Source organism: Cryptomeria japonica, chromosome 1, assembly GCF_030272615.1.
Source record: "Cryptomeria japonica chromosome 1, Sugi_1.0, whole genome shotgun sequence".
NCBI classification, from domain to species: Eukaryota; Viridiplantae; Streptophyta; class Pinopsida; order Cupressales; family Cupressaceae; genus Cryptomeria; species Cryptomeria japonica.
In genome coordinates this window covers 179,365,134-179,368,542 of record NC_081405.1, presented here as the reverse complement: position 1 = coordinate 179,368,542, position 3,409 = coordinate 179,365,134, and positions in this window count along the sequence as shown.

The window sequence follows — 3,409 nt, the reverse complement described above, 5'->3', positions numbered from 1 at the left end:
AGTTTGTATTATCGCTAGATTTCAGAAGAATCCAAAGGATGCACATATGATGGCAACCAAGAGAAATTTTAGATATTTGAAAGATACTGTTGACTATGGGTTGTGGTATCCATATGGTGGAAATTTTGATTTGAAAGCATACACAGATGCTGATTGGTTAGGAAATATTGATGACCGAAAGAGTATTATCGACGGAGCATTTTTTCTAGGAGGAAGGCTAGTTTCATGGAGTAGTAAGAAGAAGACTTGCACTTCACAGTCTACTACTAAAGCTGAGTATGTAGTAGCTTATATGAAGTACAACAAGCTATGTGGATGAGGCACATTTTGGAATGTTTGAAGATGGAAATATTAGAACCAATAAATATTTTTTGTGATAATACAAGTGGTGCAGGAGCACCTAGTTGAGTAAAACTCCCATTTTTGAGTACTTATTTCTTTTATGTTTGTAAAGTATTGTGTTAGGTTTTTTTGGTTGTTTTAGGTTGTTTTGGGTCAAGTTTAGTGGTTTTGATCTCATTTTGTGCTCTAGAGATCAAGTTTTGCCTTTTCGGCCTTGAGTTGACAATTTTTGGCAAAAATGTGAAAAATTGCCAAAAAGGTCTCCTAATGTTGTTAAGAACATTGAAACATGTTTTTTTAGTTTTTTTAAGCATCTCTAAGTTGTTTAGGAAAGTTGATAAGGCTAGGTTGTCAAAAATGCCTTTTTGAGCAAGAAAAGTTGTCAAAATTGTCATTTTATTGCAAAATGAAGTTATTGAAGCCTCATGTCTGTACTAGGGCTTAAAAACCAACTGGAGAAACTATATAAAGCCTCCCTTTGCCTTGGAAAGGGTTTTTGATTGTATTTACAAGTGAATCTTAATAGAAATCATGCTTTTTTTTGGCTTTAATGACCGTTTTTCTTTCCTTTTGAAGAGTAGTCCATATTGTAGCTGTGCAAATTTGTACTGTACCTTCTTGGAAGTTAAAATTTTGGTTTAATAAAGATTCCTATATAATTTTTTCATTGGTTTTTCATTTGCAAGGTGTTTGTACAAATATATTTGTAAACTAGGAACCTGTTGCCCTGCCAGGGGTTTGGAGTTGTAAAATGCATCAAATTGGTTGATCCAGGTCTGGGATCCCTCCAATGGATTTTTCCAAGTTGATTCATGTGTATATAATGTACATATATTTATTTTTGTGCCAGAGAAGTTGTTTGAAGATGCACTTGAGTGTGAACTAGGCAAGTTGGAGCAACTAGGCTAGTTCATGGTTAAAACTCAAGATTGTCATCCAAAAGTAATTTGGAATGAATAAATCAATGAGGCAGTGATATGGAAAGTATGGTCCAGAGTGTTGAGCATCACCTTTTCTTGTTGGAATAATCTTTTTTTATCAAACATTCCTATTTTTGTAAACAGACAGTGTGTTCACTGTTTTGTGATTGGTATCTTATAAAAAATCTCATTGGGATGCTTCCAAAAGCATCATCCATTCCTTGAAATAGAGAAGGAAATGTAATAGGAGTTCCCCTAGTATATTTCAGACCTCTTTGAGCTATTCTCCCTATACAAACTCTTCTTTGTGTAGGTTTAAAGTGATGGAGGCAGTTGACTGGCAAAAGGCAGCAAAAAGACAGTGACAAAGGCAATTCACTGTTATCTCTCCTGCTTGCCAAGTGTTTGGCATTTTACTTACAGGAAAGAAATAGGGGAAGGTTATTTATGATGTGGTAGAGGTCCTAAACCATTGTGGAGGCTTGAAGAGTGGAGTTAGAGAGACTTTCCAAAATTACTTGCTCCAAACCCTACCAAACCCTCCATATATGCCACAAAAAGTGGATAGTCCTAAATCTGTACTAACAGTGGGCTAAACCTTGAAAATATTTGAGCATATACCCCTAAGACATCATAAAAAATAAGCTTGAGTGATGAAATGCCCATCATTGACTAGTAGGAGCAAAATAGAGCCAATAAGGCCTCCAAGGGCTAGTAGCCCTCTAGGACTGCATAGCACACAAATGACTGGTTTTTGTCAAGTGCATGAACCCGATGGGAAAGTGAAACTTGGGGCTTATGAAACATAATGAGAACAATCCAAGCAGTCCAACAAGTGTTAGTTGGGACCCTTAGACAGTGTGCAACCTCATTTGGGGGTAGGTAAGCTTGTTAGTGAATTTGAGCATGCCAAGGGTTAAAGACCTCAAACTGAATTGTGAGCATCCAAAGATGAGTAGTACCTCACCGCCCCTACTTTTACATATGGAAGACCCCTAGTACACTCTGAAACATAAGTTTGAAGGCTCTAAGAACCAAGAATGAGAATGTGTAGTTGGAAGGAGTAAGCAATTTGAGTAGATCTGTGCATGGGCAAAAGCCATCATAGGCAAGTGAACCATGGAGATCTTGGCATTATGACAATAAGACAGATTGAGTAGTCATAAACAATAGACTCTACAAGTCTTTGGGTAATAAATTGATTCTTTTGAGCAAATTAGCCTTGTGAACACTTTCCTAGCAAGCTCCCTATCATAGTGGTATCAGAGCCAACAAAAGATTCAAGAGGAAAGAAACATTAGGTAAACATGGTGACCAATGTAGAGTTGGATAAGAAAGTTGAGGACCAAGAAGAGGAAAATGGGCACTCAGAGAAAGATTAGATCAACTAGCAATGAAACTAGCTGAAGTAGAAGTCAAAACTGAAGAGGTCCAGGATAAGGTTGGAGATCAGGGTAGAATGATGGCAATAGAGGATGAAGTCCCCATGCCCGACCCTATCATTGAGCAAGAACCATTCTTGAAAGCCTTGAGAGCTATGAGTATTAAGACCTTAGAAGGAGTGGCCCTTTTTAGTGGGAAGATGGATCCATATGCTCTAATAGAGTGGATTGAAGGGTTAGAAAACCATTTTGAGTGTGATGGAGTGACTGAAGCACTAAAGGTCAAGGTGGCAAAATCAAGGCTGAGAGGGGCAGCCTTAACTTGGTGGAAGTTCATCCAAGAGGAAAGGGTGAAAGTAGGTAAGCAACCACTAGCCATCTAGAAAGAAATGGTAGCCAAAATCAAAGAGACCTACCTTCCTGAGTACTATGAAGTACAACTTCACCAGAAAAGACAAAATTTGAGACAAAAAGACCTAGATGTCAGTAGCTGCACATAAGAGTTTCAAAATCTATGCATGAGATCCAGCGTAGTGGAGGATGAGAGTATCAAAGTGGCAAGGTATTTGAATGGGTTAAGATGGAACATCCAAGAAGAGATGAACTTGTTATGCCCACAAACTATACACAAGTGCTATCAATTGGCACTTAGGGTGGAAGAGAAAGGTAGGAGAAAGCAAGAACAAAACAATAGAGGAAGAGGTAAGGGAAGAGATGGTAGAGGCTATAGAGGAAATTTTGGGGGAAGAAACATAGATCAACGAT